Here is a 20,508-nt window from a genome sequence, read left to right on the forward strand (position 1 = left end):
AGGGCGCCAGGTATCGAGCTCTGGCAGCTCGCAGCAGGAGGGAGGGCATGAGTCAGGAGTGGCCACACCTCCATCGGGGAGCGAAGAAACGGTCAGGCGGAAAGTGGAAGGTTGGGCGCGCGCGCCAAGTTCAAATGCACAGGAAGGTGGTGCAGTAAGCAGCCCGGAAAGGGAGCCAGGTCCTAAAGCCCGACGCAGGGAGACAGAAGGGTCCAGGGGGTCAGCGTCAGAAGAGTCCCGGAAGGAAGAGACCACGGGGGGCAGAGGGACCCAGAGAAGAACGGTCAGGCGGAAAAGGTGGAGTAAGGCTAGGGTATTAAGCTGGTGTACAAGGGGCAGAGACTCAGACGGAGCTTCGCCGGTCTAACCCATAAGACGTAGAGCTGCACGCAGCAGCTTGAGAATGGAAACTGTAACTCAATAAAGACTTTTACAAAGTGACCGCTGGCTAGCGTGATCCTCTGTGAGCTAGGATCTGGTAGCAGCTCTGACACATAGAATCATAGAGTTGGAAGAGACCACAAGGGCCATCTAGTCCAACCCCCTGCCAAGCAGGAAACACCATCAGAGCACTCCTGACATATGGTTGTCAAGCCTCTGCTTAAAGACCTCCAAAGTAGGAGACTCCACCACACTCCTTGGCAGCAAATTCCACTGTCGAACAGCTCTTACTGTCAGGAAGTTCTTCCTAATGTTTAGGTGGAATCTTCTTTCTTGTAGTTTGGAATCCATTGCTCCGTGTCCGCTTCTCTGGAGCAGCAGAAAACAACCTTTCTCCCTCCTCTATGTGACATCCTTTTATATATTTGAACATGGCTATCATATCAACCCTTAACCTCCTCTTCTCCAGGCTAAACATGCCCAGCTCCCTTAGCCGTTCCTCATAAGGCATCGTTTCCAGGCCTTTGACCATTTTGGTTGCCCTCCTCTGGACACGTTCCAGTTTGTCAGTGTCCTTCTTGAATTGTGGTGCCCAGAACTGGACACAGTACTCCAGGTGTGGTCTGACCAGAGCAGAATACAGTGGCACTATTACTTCCCTTGATCTAGATGCTATACTCCTATTGATGCAGCCCAGAATTGCATTGGCTTTTTTAGCTGCCGCGTCACACTGTTGGCTCATGTCAAGTTTGTGGTCAACCAAGACTCCTAGATCCTTTTCACATGTACTGCTCTCAAGCCAGGTGTCACCCATCTTGTATTTGTGCCTCTCATTTTTTTTGCCCAAGTGCAATACTTTACATTTCTCCTTGTTAAAATTCATCTTGTTTGTTTTTGCCCAGTTCTCTAATCTGTCAAGGTCGTTTTGAAGTGTGATCCTGTCCTCTGGGGTGTTAGCTACCCCTCCCAGTTTGGTGTCATCTGCAAATTTGATCAGGATGCCCTTGAGTCCATCATCCAAGTCGTTGATAAAGATGTTGAATAAGACCGGGCCCAAGACAGAACCCTGTGGCACCCCACTAGTCACTCTTCTCCAGGATGAAGAGGAACCATTGATGAGCACCCTTTGGGTTCGGTCAGTCAGCCAGTTACAAATCCACTGAGTGGTAGCATAGTCAAGACCACATTTTACCAGCTTCTTTACAAGAATATCATGGGGCACCTTGTCAAATGCCTTGACAAGGGTCATCTAGCCCAAGCCCCTGCAAATGCAGGAATTGCTTCTTCACACAGTGCATAGTCAAGGTATGCAGCTCACCACCACTTCCTGTGTTAAAAGGGGTGTAAGGGAGAAGATGCAGAATTTTAAGAGGCAATTCAAATCATTCAGAGGTGTTCAGAGGTTCAGAGGCATTTGTATTTAGCGGGAAAGGAGGGGCTTTAAAAGTTGGTATTCTTTTCACAGGCATCTTCTAGAGCTGAAAGGGTATTAAAGGAAGGTTTTGCACACAAACAAAAAGAGGTTAAACACACCTTTGAAAGCTCTTGTAAAAGTTGGATAAATGTCTAAAACACTTCTTCCTAATTAGAAAGTACATCTGACTCATAGGGATCAGTTTGTGCTATATCCAATTCAACCCACTAGTCAGCATTAGCAGCCTAAAAGTGTCCAAAGAGAGCAGCAAGGTGTGAGCGAAGAAAACAAGCTGCCCTCTCTGCTGAAGAGCCTGTCCCAAGGTGCTAGTTCCCATTCCACTTGTTGCAAGTCCAAAGGTGAACCCATGGCGTACGGGTTCATATGTGCATGCACTTTATGATCTAAGAAGGCAGAGGACCCACCCTGTGGAATGCCCTTCTATCAGATATCAAGGAGATAAGTCTTATACAAACTTTAGAAGACATCTGAAGGCAGTCCTGTATACAAAAACATAATTAAACATTAAACATTAAAAACTTCCCTATAGAGGACTGCCTTCAGATGTCTTCTAAAGGTTGTATAATTAGTTATCTCCTTGATATCTGAAAAAAGGGCGTTCCACAGGGTGGGTGCCATGGACTGCAAGAATATCAAACCTAGCCATTCTGAAGGAAATCAGCCCTGAGTGCTCAATGGAAGGACAGATCCTGAAGCTGAGGCTTCAATACTTTGGCCACCTCATGAGAAGAGAAGACTCCTTAGGAAAGACCCTGATGTTGGGAAAGATGGAGGGCACAAGGAGAAGGGGACGACAGAGGACGAGATGGTGGGACAGTGTTCTCGAAGCTACCAGCATGAGTTTGACCAAACTGCAGGAGGCAGTGGGAGACAGGAGCGCCTGGCGTTCTCTGGTCCATGGGGTCACGAAGAGTCGGACACGACTAAACGACTAAACAACAGCAAATGTTTTTGTATATGCTTGAAGCCTCCCAGAGTGGCTAGAGCAACCCATTCAGAACTGGGGGTAGAAATAATAACATGCTCATCCTCATCATGATCATCATCACCACCATCACTGGAACCTGCTGGATCAGGCCAATGGCCAACAGTGGACAACCAGATCCCCCAATAGGAAACTCACAAACAGGACCTGAGCACAAGATCCCTCTTCCTTCCTGTAGCTTCCAGCAACTGACATTCAGAAGCATTTACTGCCTCTGAACATAGAGGCAGGGCAGAGCCATCTTGGCTAATAGCCAATGATAGCCATATCCTCTATGAATTGTAAGAACTTAAAAAAATACTGCTAGATAAAAAGATCCTGTAGCTCAGCTATTGAATGGAGATGTTGTAAACCATTCCTCGAAGACCCTCTGTCTTGCCACTTTCAATTGTTGCCATCTGAGGGAGAAAAGAAGCTGCATTAGTAAGATCATTGGCTCCATTCATTTTAGCATAGTCTGCAACTGCCTTCCCCAACCTGATGTCTTCCATAAATTGTTGGTCTCCAACTCCCAATATCCCTGATCACTGGCCAGGTTGGTGGGGACTCATGGGAGTTGGAGTCAAACAGTATCTGGAGAACAGCAGTTTGGAAAAGGCTGCTCTACACCATGGGTAGGAAAACTAAGGCCCGGGAACCAGATTTGGCCCAATTGTCTTCTAAATCTGGCCCGCAGACGGTCTGGGAATCAGCATGTTTTTACATGAGTAGAATGAATATTTAAATGCATCTCTGGGTTATTTGTGGGGCCTGCCTGGTGTTTTTACATGAGTAGAATGTGTGCTTTTTTTAAAAAAAATGTATCTCTGGGTTATTTGTGGGGCATAGGAATTCATTCATTATTATTTTTTCCCAAAATATAGTCCGGCCCCCCACAAGGTCTGAGGGCCAGTGGACCGGCCCCCTGCTGAAAAAGTTTGGTGACCCCTGCCACTGATTAGTAGAGCAGGAATCCCTGGAATGGTCATTCTGAAGATGCAATGCCATCACCAAAAATGCCCCATCTCTGGCGGATTGAAAAAGCACCTGGTGCAGGGATCATCTCTGGGATTGTCCAAAGATCTAGATCTATTCTGGACAGAAGCAGCCTAGGTTTCCTGCTTGAAACCCCTGAAGCTGTCAGTGCTGTTATAGAAGGGGGGAGGGTTATTGGGTTGCCTCTGCTTTTATTTTTATAATGTATTTTGTGTTTTCTGTATTGTAATTTTATGTTGTAAACTGCCCTGAGATCCATGGGTATAAGGCGATATAAGAAAGAAAGAAAGAAAGAAAGAAAGAAAGAAAGAAAGAAAGGGCTGTCTCCCACTGATTCCCCACCTACCAATTTTAGTGGAGAAAGGGCATGGGGGAGGGTCTGCATTACCCTTTCCCGTCTGTCATTTGGAAGCTTCATCAGTCAGTCAGTTGGTTTAGTCTGTCAATTGATTGATTGCTTCTGGCTGGTGTAGATTCAGGTCTTCAAAACCAGCCTACCAATACGCATGGTTGGGAGGCAGGGGAGAACATTCCCATTTCGTCTCAGGTGGTAAAACGGGTTGGGCTGCGCCTGCCTCGGGTAAGCCCAAAGCTGATCTCTGATCCTGGTGCCTCTACCAATTGTGGTACAATGGATATGTTGGGAATCTGAATACGTGCAGCTACTCACACAGTCAATTAAGGTTTGGCAGACAGCCAGAAGGCAATCTGAAGGAATAAGTCTGCCTGGTGATACAGAGGCATGGAGACAACTCCATGATTGGTCAAGCTCTCTCAAGGGAGTGATAATTAATGGCCTACTAACTGGAATAGTTCAGTGTTCTGTGTATCAGTGTAGGAGTTGGAGGTTGGGAGTTGTGAGTCGTGTATGAGAGAGCAAGCTAAAGATCCATATTTTGTTCCTGTATATAAAGGTAAAGGTACCCCTGCCCGTCAGGGCCAGTCGTGACCGACTCTAGGGTTGCACGCTCATCTCGCTCAAGAGGCCGAGAGCCGGCGCTGTCCGAAGACACTTTCGGGTCATGTGGCCAGCGTGACAAAGCTGCATCTGGTGAGCCAGCACCAGCGCCGCACACGAAAACGCCGTTTACCTTCCCGCTATAAAGCGGTCCCTATTTATCTACTTGCAGTTAGGGGTGCTTTCGAACTTCTAGGTTGGCAGGAGCTGGGACCGAACGATGGGAGCTCACCCCATCGCGGGGATTCAAACCGCCGACCTTACAAACAGCAAGTCCTAGGCACTGAGATTTTACCCACAGCGCCACCCGCGTCCCGTTCCTGTATATAGTCCACTGTATATAATAAACATCTAACTACAAGTTCCTGGTTCCTGCTTCGTCTATCCTGTCTGCAGCCAAGTTGCCAATTGCTTCCGTGGATTCTGCGTTTACTTTGCTAGGTCTGGCTAAGGTCCTGCAACTAGTCAGAAAGTTGCGAAACACCAATAGGTTTTGCCAATAGGATATTGATCAGAAAGAGGGCATACTGGTGGTGGCACCACGCCTTTGGAATGCCCAGCTCAGTGGAGATTAAAAACTGCTCCACCAAAAGTATTTGCTTCCATGCAAGAATACACAGACCAGCATTGAAACCTCCCAAAAAGGTCTCCATGAATGTAAAGCACTAGGCAGATAGAAGGGAGAGAGGCAGAGGAAATGGGTGCAATTCTGTTACTGATTCCTCAAGCTGCCAGACAGAACAACTTGACCCAGTCTCTCTTTCAATTTCCAGTCACAACAATGACAGGAAGACTGTGGCTTTGCTGCAATCTGAGCAGAAAACAAAATAACTAAAATAAAATGGGGGAGAATTGGTTCTCCCCCATAGCACCCTCCCCCAACTCCTTTCTCTATGCTTCTGATATTTTGCAGGGAACTTGACTAGATTTCTTTTTTCTTTCTTTCTTTTTATTGGGGGGATACAATCTATTTCAGAGAAACAGACCAGACAAGAAAGGAGGAGGAGTGGCGTTATATGTCAGGGATGTGTATACCTGTGAAGAGATCCAAGATTTAGATCCTCAAAGCCAAAGTGAGAGCATTTGGGTCAAAATTAAGGGAGAGAAGAATAACAGAGACCTCATTGTGGGAGTTTACTATAGATCCCCAAGCCAAACGGAGGACATAGATGATGCCTTCCTGGAACAGATGGCCAAGCATGCAAAAGGAAGGGAGATAGTAGTAATGGGGGACTTCAATTACCCGGATATTTGTTGGACGTCAAACTCAGCCAAGAGCATAAGGTCAAACAGATTCCTCACTGGCCTTGCAGACAACTTCATTGTCCAGAAAGTGGGAGAAGCAACAAGAGGAACAGCCATTTTAGATCTGGTCCTAACCAATGTTGATGACCTGGTTAGTGGGATAGAAGTGGAAGGATCATTAGGCGCGAGTGATCATGCTCTTCTGAAGTTTACTATACAGCGGAAAGGAGCAGCCAAGCATACTAGGACTCAATTTCTTGACTTTAAGAAAGCCGACTTCATAAAACTTAGGGAAGTGCTGGGTGAGATCCCATGGACAACAATACTAAAAGGAAAGGGAGTTCATGATGGCTGGGAGTTTGTTAAGAGGGAGATACTAAAAGCACAACGTCAGGCAATACCAATGAGACGGAAACATGGAAGGTGCCTAAAGAAGCCAGGATGGCTATCTAAAGAACTTTTAACTGAATTAAGATTAAAAAAGGATGTGTACAAAAAATGGAAAAGAGGGGAAACCACCAAAGAGGAATTCAAACAAATAGCCAGCACGTGTAGACACAAAGTCAGAAAAGCTAAAGCACAGAATGAACTCAGGCTTGCTAGAGAGGTTAAAAGCAACAAAAAAGGCTTTTATGGGTATGTTCGTAGCAAAAGGAAGAACAAAGAAACAATGGGGTCACTCAGAGGAGAAGATGGTGAAATGCAAACAGGGGACACAGAAAGGGCTGAACTCCTCAATGCCTTCTTTGCCTCAGTCTTCTCCGATAAAGAAAACAATGCCCGACCTGAAGAATTTGGAGCAAATGATTCAGCAAAGGAAACACAGCCCAGAGTAACTAAGGAGATAGTACAAGAATATTTGGCTAGTTTAGATGTATTCAAGTCTCCAGGGCCAGATGAACTGCATCCAAGAGTATTAAAAGAACTGACAGATGTGATCTCAGAACCACTGGCAGTCATCTTTGAGAATTCCTGGAGAACAGGCGAAGTCCCGGCAGACTGGAGGAGGGCAAATGTTGTCCCTATTTTCAAAAAGGGGAAAAGAGAGGACCCAAATAATTACCGCCCAGTCAGTCTGACATCAATAGCAGGGAAGATTCTGGAGCAGATCATTAAGCAAACAGTCTGTGAGCACCTAGAAAGGAATGCTGTGATCACCAATAGTCAGCATGGATTTCTGAAAAATAAGTCATGTCAGACTAACCTGATCTCATTTTTTGACAGAATTACAAGCCTGGTAGATGAAGGGAACGCAGTGGATGTAGCCTACCTTGATTTCAGCAAGGCATTTGACAAGGTGCCCCATGATATTCTTGTAAAGAAGCTGGTAAAATGCGGTCTTGACTATGCTACCACTCAGTGGATTTGTAACTGGCTGACTTACCGAACCCAAAGGGTGCTCATCAATGGTTCCTCTTCATCCTGGAGAAGAGTGACTAGTGGGGTGCCACAGGGTTCTGTCTTGGGCCCGGTCTTATTCAACATCTTTATCAACGACTTGGATGATGGACTCAAGGGCATCCTGATCAAATTTGCAGATGACACCAAACTGGGAGGGGTGGCTAACACCCCAGAGGACAGGATCACACTTCAAAACGACCTTGACAGATTAGAGAACTGGGCAAAAATAAACAAGATGAATTTTAACAGGGAGAAATGTAAAGTATTGCACTTGGGCAAAAAAAATGAGAGGCACAAATACAAGATGGGTGACACCTGGCTTGAGAGCAGTACATGTGAAAAGGATCTAGGAGTCTTGGTTGACCACAAACTTGACATGAGCCAACAGTGTGACGCGGCAGCTAAAAAAGCCAATGCAATTCTGGGCTGCATCAATAGGAGTATAGCATCTAGATCAAGGGAAGTAATAGTGCCACTGTATTCTGCTCTGGTCGGACCACACCTGGAGTACTGTGTCCAGTTCTGGGCACCACAATTCAAGAAGGACACTGACAAACTGGAACGTGTCCAGAGGAGGGCAACCAAAATGGTCAAAGGCCTGGAAATGATGCCTTATGAGGAACGGCTAAGGGAGCTGGGCATGTTTAGCCTGGAGAAGAGGAGGTTAAGGGGTGATATGATAGCCATGTTCAAATATATAAAAGGATGTCACATGGAGGAGGGAGAAAGGTTGTTTTCTGCTGCTCCGGAGAAGCGGACACGGAGCAATGGATCCAAATTACAAGAAAGAAGATTCCACCTAAACATTAGGAAGAACGTCCTGACAGTGAGAGCTGTTCGACAGTGGAATTTGCTGCCAAGGAGTGTGGTGGAGTCTCCTACTTTGGAGGTCTTTAAGCAGAGGCTTGACAACCATATGTCAGGAGTGCTCTGATGGTGTTTCCTGCTTGGCAGGGGGTTGGACTCGATGGCCCTTGTGGTCTCTTCCAACTCTATGATTCTATGATTCTATGATTCTATGATTAAAGATTTTCTTGTTTTACAGAAGTATGTGTAATGTCTCTCGTATTTTTTCCATGTAACATTTTTACAAATCAGTTTCATTTGTTGAGACATTTGGGGGGGAGATGGGGGGATGTCACATTCAGGCAAATTGCGCATAAAGAAGAGCAATAAATTGTTCTTTAAAACACTCAAACTTTAACGGTACTTAGTACAAAAAGAAAATGCATATCTTTGACTGAAATTTTGCAGGCTCTGCCCCCTCTGAACAGACTGCTATGCTGGAAAATTTCATCCAATTCTGCAAAAATACACACAAAAAATGAAAGGCTTCTCTTGATTTCCACCCTGCAGTAAATGAGGAAGACATCCAAGTTTTTGCCCCTGTCACCTGACTCAGGAAAGTGAGTTTGGAGGTAAATATCTTATCTGTGCAAAACCCTATAGTTTTCTCTTATGCTTTTCATATATTGAAAATTGTTGATTTCATTATTAATTGGGGGAGGGATGTTTTGCTTTATGTATGCTGCTTTCATCCCTATCTGAGAAAAGGCAGGGGTACAAAAATGTAAATAGATTAAAACAAATAGGCAGGCATGATTTTTGGATTTTGGAATATTGCAACTTTTCTATGCAATCTATATTAGGTTATTTTTGCTCTGTTTAGAATACTGAATACACTTTATAGTAGAAGAAATATATCAAGAAAATTAAATAATATTGTGCTGTATGCCAATGTTGGCCCAATGAAATTAATGGAGATGGCTGGTTGGTTGGTTGGTTGGTTAGTTAGTTAGTTAGTTACCGTACTTTTCGCCCCATAGGGCGCATCGCCCCATAGGACGCACCTAGGTTTTTTGGGGGGGGCAATAAAGGGGGGAATTATTTACCCCCCCAGGCACGGGGCTGGCGCGGGGGAAGCCCGAGCTTCCCCTGACCCCAGCCCCCAGAACAGCCTGCTATCTGCAAGCCTAGGGAGCCCAGCGCAAAGTCGCGCCGGTCTCCCCAGGCTTGCGGAGAGGTGCGTGAAGCTGGGCGCGCTCTTCAGCGCGTCCCAGGCTTCGGAATGCAAGCAGCTCCGCGCAGCCGTCGGGAGGGCTCCAGAGGACTGCGCGGAGCTGGGTGAAGCCCGGGGCTGCAGGCACCTCCGCGCAGCTGTCGGGAGCCCAGCGCGACTTCACGCCAGGCTCCGGATGGCTACGCGGAGCTGCGCGAAGCCCAGGGCTGCAGGCACCTCTGCGCAGCCGTCGGGAGCCCAGCGCGACTTCGCGCCGGGCTCTGGATGTCTGTGCGGAGCTGGCGAAGCCCGGGGCTGCAGGCACCTCCACGCAGCCGTTGGGAGCCCGGCGCGACTTCGCGCCAGGCTCCGGATGGCTGCGCGGAGCTGCGCGGAGCCCGGGGCTGCAGGCAGCTCCGCGCAGCAGTCAGGAGCCCAGCACGACTTTGCGCCGGGCTCCCAAGGGCTGCGCAGAGCTTCCTGAAGCCTGGAGAGCGAGAGGGGTCAGTACGCATTTGCCTGCATTTGCCCCATAGGACACACACACATTTCCCCTTCATTTTTGGACGGGCGAAAAATACGGTAGTTAGTTGGTTGGTTGGTTGGTTGGTTGGTTGGTTGGTTAGTAAGTTAGTTAGTTAGTTAGTTAGTTAGTTAGTTAGTTAGTTAGTTAGTTAATTAATGGAGATTGGGCCTACTCTAGGTAGAACTTCCTTGGGTACAATCCTTTGTGTTTAATTTCCTATATCAGTCATACTATCACAAGTATGTGGGTGGCGTCTTCTCATGAGCTTGTAATGAGGACTGCCAATCTGGATAGCTTTAACAGAGGATTAGACAAATTCAGGGGTGCCATGGGGGGTAGATAAGCCCTGCCCTCTGTAATTGATCACATGACACAGTGTACACACACCTTTTGAATGACAATGGCTATCAACTTCGGGGGAGGGGCTCAAATATTTTATTGGGGGAGTGAAGCCCCCTAAGCCCCTAGGAGTTGGCTCCTATTGATAAATTCATGGAAGATAATATTAATTATTATTATAATTATGAAATATACTCAGAGTCGCAAAGTGATTTCATGCTCTTTATTCAGCTCATAGTGGTGAGGAGGAATGAATGAAAGTCCCCCCACAGTATCTGCTTTATATACATTATTTACACAATGGGCTGCACATGATTGGCTAATTCCGGAATTCTACTGTAAGCCAATCAGGTTGTGGATTCACTTCTATCTGGAGCAGGATTGGGTGGTTCCTGTCAACCAATCATACTGCTGCATTGTTCTAGGACCAATCAGACTGCTGCATTCTGAATCCTATTGTTCTAGGACCAATCAGACTGCTGCAATTTGGATCCTATTGTTCTAGGACCAATCAGACTGCTGCAGTTTGGATTCTATTCAACTCAGTACATAACAAATTATGATAATTATTTATTATTATTTATTATTATCATATTATACCCCGCCTATCTGGCTGGGTTTCCCCAGCCACTCTTGGCAGCTCCCAACAGAATAATAATAAATACTACTACTACTACTACTACTACTAATAATAATAATAATAATAATAATAAAGTGACAAAACATCAAACATTAAAAACTTCCCTAAACAGAGCTGCCCTCAGATGTCTTCTAAAAGTCAGATAGTTGTTTATTTCCTTGACAACTGTTGGGAGAGCATTCCACAGGACAACTGTTGGGAGGGCATTCCAAGAAGGCCCTCTGCCTGGTTCCCTGTAGCTTTACTTATTGCAGTGAGGGAACCACCAGAAGGCCCTTGGAGCTGGACCTCAGTGTCCAGGCAAAACAACGGGGGGGGGGGATATGCTCCTTCAAGTATACTGAGCTGAGGCCATTTAATAATAATAATAATAAATTTTATTTATACCTCGCCTTCCCTAGCCAAGGCCGGGCTCAGGGCAGCTAACAACCAATAATAAAAACAAGTTGAATGAATACAACTTAAAAACAAGATTAAAATACAACATTAAAACGTTAAAATGCAGCGTCATCACAGGAGGTGAAAGGAAAAAAGAAAGAGGGGGAGGGAATCAAATTGACTCCAAGCCAAAGGCCAGGCGGAACAACTCTGTCTTACAGGCCCTGTTTAGGGCTTTAAAGGTCAGCACCAACACTTTATGGGACGTGGGTCGTGCTGTGGTCTAAACCAGAGTCTAGGGCTTGCTGATTGGAAGGTCAGTGGTTCGAATTCCTGTGCCAGGGTGAGCTCCCGTTGCTCGGTCCCTGCTCCTACCCACCTAGCAGTTCGAAAGCATGTCAAAGTGCAAGTAAATAAATAGGTACCACACCAGGAAGGTAAACAGCGTTTCCATGCACTGCTCTGGTTTCGCCAGAAGTGGCTTAGTCATGCTGGCCACATGACCCGGAAAAACTGTCTGTGGACAAATGTCAGCTACCTCAGCCAGTAAAGCGAGATGAGCCGCAACCCCAGAGTCGTTCACGACTGGACTTAACTGTCAGGGGTCCTTTACCTTTACCTTTTACCAACACTTTGAATTGTGCTCAGAAACATAGTGGGAGCCAATGAAGGTATTTCAGGACCGGTGGTATATGATATCGGCAGTCACTCCCAGTCACCAGTCTAGCTGCCACATTCTGGATTAGTTGTTATTTCCAGCTCACATTCAAAGGTAGAAGAGAGTGCATTGCAGTAGTCCAAGTGGGAGATAACTAGAGCATTCACCACTCTGGCGAGACAGTCCGCAGGCAGATAGGGTCTCAGCCTGCGTACCAGATAGACAGATAGACAGCTGCCCTGGACACAGAATTCACCTGTGCCTCCATGAACAGCTGTGAGTCCAAAATGATTTCCAGGCTGCGCACCTGGTCCATCAGGGACACAGTTACCCCATTCAGAGCCAGGGAATCCCCCAAACCTGTCCACCCCCTGTCCCCCCAAAACAGTACTTCTGTCTTGTCAGGATTTAACCCCAATCTGTTAGCCACCATCCATCTTCCAACCGCCTCCAGACACTCACACAGGACCTTCATCACCTTCACTGGTTCTGATTTAGAAGAGAGATAGAGCTGGGTATCATCCACATACTGATGAACACCCAGCCCAAACCCCCTGATGATCTCTCTCAGTGGCTTCATATAGATGTTAAAAAGCAAGGGGGGAAGGACAGAACCCTGAAGCACCCCACAAGTGAGAGTCCAGGGGTCTAAACACTCATCCCCCAAAACCACTTTCTGGACACAGCCCAGGAGGAAGGAGCAGAACCACTGTATAACAGTGCCCCCAGCTTCCAGCTCCTCTAGAAGGATGTCATGGTCAATTGTATCAAAGGCCACTGAGAAATCCAGCAGAACTAGGAAACAGCTTTCACCTTTGTCCCTAGCCTGCCAGAGATCATCAACCAGCACCACCAAGGCAGTTTCAGTCCCATGATGAGGCCTGAATCCAGACTGGAAGGGATCCAAATGGTCTGCATCTTCCAGGTGTGCCTTGAGTTGTTCAGCAACCACCCACTCAATCACCTTGCCCAAGAATGGAAGGTTTGAGACTGGGCAATAGTTGGCCATATTGGCCGGGTTCGAAGATGGTTTTTTAAGAAGCGGTTTAATTCACCACCCCGCAGAGCTCATCGCCCAGCCCTTCCCAGCTCGCTTTTATTAAGATAAAGCTGGCAATGCATACTAGCCACAATGGCTATGCACTACATCTAGAAACAGGGGCAACATGTCTCTGAATCCCACTTGCTGGAAATCACAGGTGCTGGGAATGCTGCTGTGCTCACAGCTTCCTTTTTCCCAGTGGGATCTGGTTAGTCCCTGTGAGGACAGGATGAGAGCCTCTAGTCCGATCTGCTGGGCTCCTGCTATGATAAACAGAAGCAGACCTTCCCAAATCTAGAGAGTGTGTATTTCTGAGTTGTGAGAGATTGCAGACAAACATAACTATGCATGAGCGCTAGTTAGTGCATGAAGGGGTTAACAGCAGAGTTCTGTTCCTAGACTCAGTGGCCCCTCACCCCCACAAGGGAGGAAGTGAAGTGTCTTCTATTTCCTTTCCTCATGTAACCAAGTAGGATGGGCATGTCTGAACTTGCTCCAAAGTTCAGACTGCATGTTTGAAACTTTATGCTGTATTTTAAACCCAATAGTAATCTATCTGTGTGCTCCTTGCTGCTGCATGGAATAACGGATGAACCAGACCTTTGGATTTAGTAAGAAAAGAATTTTAAACTTACTTAACAGTGTATGGTCTGTTTATTGCTAGAGGGGTAGAGAGGAGGGGCAAGCATCTTAAGGCAGACTAAATGGGATATGCAAAAGGGTTTAACAACCTATATTCCACACTATGCGGCTGCTGTTAACTCTGAAAGTGTTTTTAAATCTGGAGGCTCTCTCCCACTAAAGAGTGTGCAAATCCCCATTTTTGAATCTAGACACCCAGCTGATTCTTTTGTTAATTACCCACCCATGGGTCAGATCTATATTTCCACCTCCTTTGGACCCAGACCCCTTCTTTCACTTGATCTCCCCACCCAAACGTGTTCAAACCACTAACAGCCATAATTGCTTTGACAGGCAAATGTAGAACGTTCCTTACTCACAGCTTCATCCATGCAGCCCCTGCTTTGGGACTAAGGATCTGCAGACTGAGAGTGTCACCTAACAATGGAATTAGGACTAGAGCAAAGCATCTGATCTTTCCTCCTAAAACCAGCCAGCCCTAAGAGAAGGCTTGGAAGTTGCCTCCTTCTCTCTACAGATCCTGTAAGTATCACCACAGTTCCTGCAACTTGTTTTGTCTGTTCTCCATCCCTCTGTCCCCAAAGGTCTCTTGCAGGAAGCTGTCTTATGCCCATCCAGTTCAGTATTGTCAACAACAGCAGCCTTTTGTTTGCCAGATGCTTTGGACTACAGCTGCTATAAGTCCCAACCAGCACAGCTAACTATCTTTAAGATATTAATTCACTGTCCTTGACTGCCATGTTGCTGAGCTAGACAGACCTAGAACAGCAGCTCCGACATGCATTTGAGTTAGTCATACCTGTGTCTTTGGCAAAATGTCCAAGGAGAAGAAAAGCATGTGCTATCCAGTGGCTCCACACATTGCCAAACTCAGTGCTATAGCATCACAAAACCACAAAAAGCCAGCATATTTTGCCTCCACTTACCCCAAGCAGTCTACCCCCATTACCACCATTGCACCCTTTGTTGATCCAATCTGTGTGGCCCAGTGTAAAAATCACCCAGGGCTGCAGAGCTCAGCACATCTGCCAGGAAGGATCAGAAGCGCCTGAGACCCTGAAATTGGAGCCACCTGGACATGCCCTGGCTGGGTGGCTGGATTCCACAGGGATGGACTTTCAGGAGAAATCTGATCATTCCAGGGACTCCTAGCTATAGAAACTGCAGTCAGCTCAAGCACCTTTTCCAGAAAGCAACCTGGACTGTCTTCTTGCAGATGGGTGACTAACAACCATGGAGAATTGCTGCCTACAAGTCAGTTTGATCAAAGTCTAGCCAGGGAGCAAATCAAAAGCATATTTCCTTACCAGGAATCTGTGAAGAAAGACATGGTTTGCAGATCCTTCTTTCCTATGGGGCAGTCGTTCAGTGGCAGAGCATCTGCTTTGCATGCAGAAGGAAGGACTGCAGTTCAATCTCTGCCAGCTCCAGGTAGGATCCAGGGAAAATCCCTGCCTTAAACCCCATAGAAATCCAGGGTTTCAGGCAGAGGACATTCCCAGCCCCATCTGGAGCTGTCAGGGATTGAACTGGAGAGCTTCTGTGTGCAAAGCAGGTGCTCTAGCACTGAGCTATGGCCCCTCTCCCATAATACTTTTACTGTTAAAGATGTTAAAGCTGTTAAAGATCATGAAGGGCAACATGCTTTCAACACTTGAAAGACCATTATTTATTTGCCTTAACCCTGAACACCAGAGACTCTCTGAAATTTTGGTCAAGTCATTTTCCCAGGAGCCAAGCTGTCTCAAAAAGCAGGCATGGGGAAGCTCAGGCCTGGAGGATTGTTCCCCAGGCTTGGCCCTTCCTCAGGCCCATCCCCTCCCCTGCTTCTGGCTGGCCGGAATGTCCCCTTAAGCTCTGATCATGCCTGGATGGATAATATTTATTTATTGCATTTATATCCCACTTTTTTCCTCCTAGGTGGCTTGTACCATTCCCCGCCTCCCCATTTTATCCTCATAACAACCATGCGAGCTGGATTAGGCTGAGAGAAGCAAGGACTGGTCCAAGGTCACTCAGTGAGCTTCATGGTCAAGGGGGAGAATTTGAACCCTGGTCTCCTGGATCCTGGTCCAATACTCTAACCACTACACAACACTGCCTCTTATCACATTGATAAATAGGGGAGGGTGTTTATGTTTAGGAACCTTTGGCTTTTGAGTGGTTACCTAGTGGAGTCACCCTTTGTTTCCTATGGGCCCCACCACCACTGCTGGCATGCAGCCCTTTGGAGGGTGCCCTTTGGAAGGTGCCCATTGGGCTAAAAAATGCTTCTGACTCCTGCTTTTAAGGGCTTTCTATCTAACCCTGAGCAAAGCACATCTCCACATGCCCTACACCACGGTGGGTCCTTTCTGAAAAACAAGGAAAGCAGAGTAGGATCTCTTGAAGGAGACTCATAGGGTAGGACTCAAACTAATAGCTTCAAGTTACGAGAGAGGAGATTCTGAGTAAACATCAGAAAGACCTTCTGGTCAACAGCTGAACGATCTCCCTCAAGGAAGGAGAGGCTGTGGACTCTCCTTCCTTGGGGGCTTTTAATCAGAGGTTGGATGGCCACCTGGCATGGATGCTTTAGTTGAGATTCCTGCATTGCACCTAGTAAGGTGACCTTGGGGTCCCTTCCAACTCTACAATTCTATTATTCTAAGTCAATGTAATGCTGTTAACATTCTCTCCAGTTTCTGTCTCAATAGGAGCAATGAGACAACTATGGAAAAAGTAGAAGCACAGAGTTGTAGAGTTGGAAGGAATCATAGGGGTCATCTAGTCCAACCCCCTGCAATGCAGAAATCTTTTGCCCAACATGGGGCTCCAACCCACAACTGTGAGATTTAGAGTCTCATGTTCTCATTTATTCCAACCCCCTGCAATGCAGTAATTACTGTATACTGTGCTTAAAATGAAATATGCCACTCAAAGCACAATGCCCATGAGATGACTTCACCCGCCACCCCCCTACCCACTTGGCTCCCTCCTTCAGGGTCATGGCCTCTTTGCCCCCTTGCCTTTCACATACATATACACAGGTGCATGCACCTAGATGAAGCTTTTCCCACCATTGCACCTCCATACCAGGAATAGCTTCACCTTTCAGTTTCTGACTTATGCAGCTCTTTGAAGCACAGGGGACCTCTTTTGCTCGCTCCATAAAATGGTTACAAATTTTCAGATTCTTAGTTTTCCTCACACCATGGATTTCCTGGTAGGGCCTTCTCCACACAAATCCACGGCCGTTTCCCTCTGCTGAGAGCTCTCTGTGTGAGTGGCATTAAGCGAAAGAAAGAAAAGGAATGAGGAATTTGGATCTCACAATGTTCAGCTGTCAGGATCACTGTCGTTCAGTGACGGATTTTCTCCAGCACTTGCATCCAGCAAACCAAAAACCAGACACTCCCGATCAGCAGATTCAAACTCATTCAGACATGCCTTGCTATGATTAAATTCTCATGCACCAATGGATATGCTGAATATATGAATGGGGTGCAGAGATACACCCTGCTTTGCTAGCAGTCTCTATAGCATTTCAGAGCTCAAAGACTAAATTTCTGCATTTCCTATCAATGAGTAAGTAAACACCACCATTACAGTCCCCCCATTTGATTTATTTAAAAGGAAACATTCCTTCATCCCACCAAGTTGGGCTTCTGGGATTTTTATTTTTATTTTATTTTCATAAAATTTAAACATGGCTTGATTGTAAAACAACAACCTCAAAACAGTTTCCAAAAAAGACAACTTAAAAATATCAATGAAAAGAACAATATTAACAACAATAATTTAAGACTTCCAAAAAGTTAAAGCAATGTTAACAATAAAAGCAGATTAAAACTTGCATCAGGATTTTTTCTTTTGCATTTTCACACTTTAGATCTTGCTCTCTCCATCTTTGTCAGTTCCTAGATTATGTATTTATTGCATTTCTATCCTTCTTTCCCCCCCCCCCCAAGGAACTCCTCATTTAATCTCCACAAGAAGCCTGTGAGGTAGGTGAGGACTGAGAGAGTTCAGTGTGGCTGACCTTCAAGGTCACCCAGTGAGCTCCAGGGCAATTTGAACCCTGGTGGCACTCTAAGCAACTACACCACACTGGCACTCTTCTCAAAACGTCTTGGTTCCAGAAGGGGCCTCAATGCCACCTTTGCAAAAACAATCAATATTCAGAAAACGAATTTTCCATCCCTACCTAACAGGATGCTCCTAGTTTCATCAGTGCCTGGCAGTTCACTTCTGATGAATGGATAATTCAGAGAATCAATAAATGAACATTCCTGCCCACTTAAATCATGTCTTGCTCAACATATATGATCCTATGGTGTGCGCACACACAGCCATATGCTGAAGGGATCAGCTCCAGACATTTTGATGGCCCCTCGTGTTCCTCCAGGCCTTCTTCATACCTAGCTAAAAATAGCCCCTCACACCCAGCAAGCAGCACACTGAAAGAAAGACATTTTGTATCCCAAAGCAGCCCCCTGCCCAATTAATCCCCTTCCCAATCACTCCCCAAGAACCCACTCCCCAATTTCCTCCCCAACCAAACAAGCCCAGGCATTGTCTACCTTCTCTATTTTCAGCACTGCCAGCAACAGGAGGGGGGCAGTTTCTACACAAAGAGCCTCCCAGGCTCTAGGAGCAGCTACAGGTTCCTACCAAGCACAGGAAAAGCGGAGAGGAGGAGGGCAGAGGCTAAGAAGGGGGCCCCTCCCTTCCCTCCCACCGCAGATGAGAGCCAGCAGCTGAGTCGAGGGGACAGGTCATGGCTATAAATATGCCCAGGCATCAGGACTGGGGGATGGCTGAGTGACAGGGCCAGGAAGAGCCAGCCAGCCAGCTGACTGAGCCAAGCCCTTGCTCTCCTCCCCTCTGAGCACATCTCAAGGGTCAGCTTGATCCTCCAGGCCCGCACACAGCGAGCCCTTGCTCAAGCACCAAAAACAAGGATGACTCATTAAACAGAATGGAGTTCACTCATGAGTAAGCATGCAGATAATGAGACGTATGCAAACATACACAAGAGCACCACAAACCGACCCTCTACTATAGCTTATTGTACTTTCAAGAGTTTCCTTGTCCAAACTTATGATGGCCTAGCTAATGGAACATACTACTAAACCTTAGGTTGCGTAAATACAATCCTGGTTACAACACACACAATGTAATAGGCTGTTTTTTACTATGTAACTTCTATTTCAAACACAATTCAACATATAATATCTCACAAAGTGTAATTCCATAGACCAACACATCATGTAAACAGAACATATCAAGAGAAATTAAAGTCCAATGAATGGTCAGGAGTTAAAGTCCATTCGGTTCCTAAAGTGGCATATTGGCAATAACCACAATATGGTATGCTTATTTTATGATGTTCCACGTATCACTGCTTTGAGTCTAACATGCATTGTATGTAGATATCAGATCAGATGGAAAACTTGAAGGTATGGCACAACAAAGATTCTGGGATAATACCTTGTTTCGCCCAACCGGGCTTCGTCAGCCATGTATACTCTAAATTAAACAAACATGATGTACCTACAAACTATGTAACATAACATACAAATTCCCGTATTTTTCACCCTATAGGACGCACTTTTTCCCCTCCAAAAATGAAGGGGAAATGTGTGTGTGTCCTATGGGGCGAATGCAAGCTTTCGCTGAAGCCTGGAGAGCGAGAGGCGTTGGTGTGCACCGCCCCCTCTTGTTCTCCAGGCTTCAGGAAGCTATCCGCAAGCCTTGGGAGCCCTCGGGAGTTCCCGCTGGGCTCCCAAGGCTTGCGGACAGCAGCCTGCAGCCCAAAACCCAGGGAATGCTACTCAAGCCTGGGGAGCCCAGCAGGAGTTCCGTTGTTTGGTCCCAGCTCCTGCCCACCTAGCAGTTCAAAAGCACATCAAAGTGCAAGTAGATAAATAGGTACCGCTCCTGCGAGAAGGTAAACGGCATTTCCGTGCGCTGCTCTGGTTCACCAGAAGTGGCTTAGTCATGCTGGCCCCATGACCCGGAAGCTATACGCCGGCTCCCTTGGCCAATAAAGCGAGATGAGCGCCGCAACCCCAGAGTCGGTCACGACTTGACCTAATGGTCCTTTACCAGAAAGAGACCATGACACGAAGACATTTACTATTGATATTTGTGAAGTAATGTCCAGTGTGCATTGGCCTCTAAGGATTAACACCTTCCCCAAATTATGTAAAAACCATAAAATCATATGGAAGGGGGATGTGTCATTACATTCCAGCCAACTATCACAATAACATCACTCATCTTCTCAGGTTCAAGAATTTGTACTTTGAATATCTGCTCTAGAAATACGATCATATCACAACAAAAGTACTACCTTCTGGGGAGATGTGAAACACAAAAAGCATTGCTCTGTGCTGCAGGGGGCAGGGTGGGGAGAGGAGAGGAGAGAAGGTGACGACTGCAAAAATCCCACCCCACCCCCAAAAAAACCCTCAAAGGAAGCCAAGGTTCCCTGGAGCCAGTCCTACCTGGCAGCTCCAGGGGGTCCCAAGGCAGACCCTGCACCTTAAAAGGCCAATGCAGGCGCCTGCCTTTGGACCTCGTTGGGGCTGGGGCAGGGCAAGGGGAAAGAGGTTTTTGAAGAGAGTCCCCGCGGACAGGGAGGAGATCGAAGGAAGCCCAGTGCCAGGGCTCCGCGCTCGGTGGGTAGGCAGTCCCTGCTTCGAGCCCCGGCGGCGAGGGATGGGACCTTAGGCAGAAATCGCCGCGGGCACCATATTAGGAGAGGGAAATAGCGAACGGAAGTGCCTCCGTGTTGGAAGAGGGCACAAAGCACCGCCAGCGCCATTTTAGGAGAGGGAAATAGCCAGCAGAAGTGCCTCCATGTTGGAAGAGGGCACAAAGCGCCGCCAGCGCCATTTTAGGAGAGGGAAATGATCCC

At 46.7% G+C, this 20,508-nt stretch overlaps 1 protein-coding gene across 1 annotated transcript in view; it reads right to left on the reverse strand.

Annotated features, from left to right (window-relative positions):
* Positions 1–19,124, reverse strand: part of MYO18B (myosin XVIIIB) — a 330,944-nt gene extending 311,820 nt beyond the window's left edge. Inside the window, exon 1 of the mRNA XM_082204380.1 lies at positions 18,167–19,124. The gene's annotated coding sequence lies outside the window, so the exon portion shown is untranslated. The remainder of the gene's footprint in view (positions 1–18,166) is intronic.
* Between the last annotated feature and the right edge of the window lie 1,384 nt (positions 19,125–20,508).

This window comes from Podarcis vaucheri (genome assembly GCF_965113315.1).
Source record: "Podarcis vaucheri genome assembly, chromosome: 16".
Taxonomy (NCBI): Eukaryota; Metazoa; Chordata; class Lepidosauria; order Squamata; family Lacertidae; genus Podarcis; species Podarcis vaucheri.